Source organism: Penaeus monodon, chromosome 19, assembly GCF_015228065.2.
Source record: "Penaeus monodon isolate SGIC_2016 chromosome 19, NSTDA_Pmon_1, whole genome shotgun sequence".
NCBI lineage: Eukaryota > Metazoa > Arthropoda > Malacostraca > Decapoda > Penaeidae > Penaeus > Penaeus monodon.
This window is the reverse complement of record NC_051404.1, coordinates 11,988,072-11,988,431: the sequence shown is the minus strand read 5'-3', so window position 1 is coordinate 11,988,431 and position 360 is coordinate 11,988,072. Positions and strand designations below refer to the sequence as shown.

Sequence of the window (360 nt, the reverse complement as noted above, 5' to 3'; positions counted from 1 at the left end):
CTACACTTGGAGGATTTAGGACTTCCAGAATAGCGTTTGGGGAGAAGTGAGGGGGTGGCTGCGAGGGGAAAAAGCTGTGTGGGCTTGCGAGATTTGAGGGGGTGGATGGGGTGAGGAGGAAGGAGAGGAATAATAAGGGGGAGTCGAGGGAGAGGAAGGGGTTTAATGACATCTATCGGAAGATATGGAGTATTTTGGAGGTGAGGAAAAGGGGCGTTGGGTGTGGGGGCTGTGAATAATTCTAATAAAGACGATTTCGGAGAATGGCCCAAGGAGGGAAGATAGACAGCCAAGCCTATAAGAAAGAGGAATGTGTTGTCGAAGGGAAAGGCTTTTGGGCAGAGGGGTCAAAAGGAGATC

At 50.3% G+C, this 360-nt stretch overlaps 1 protein-coding gene across 1 annotated transcript in view; it reads right to left on the bottom strand.

Annotated features, from left to right (window-relative positions):
- The window catches only part of LOC119585330 (roundabout homolog 1-like), a 189,296-nt gene that overhangs the window by 188,171 nt on the left and 765 nt on the right, over positions 1-360 (bottom strand). The window lies entirely within an intron of this gene.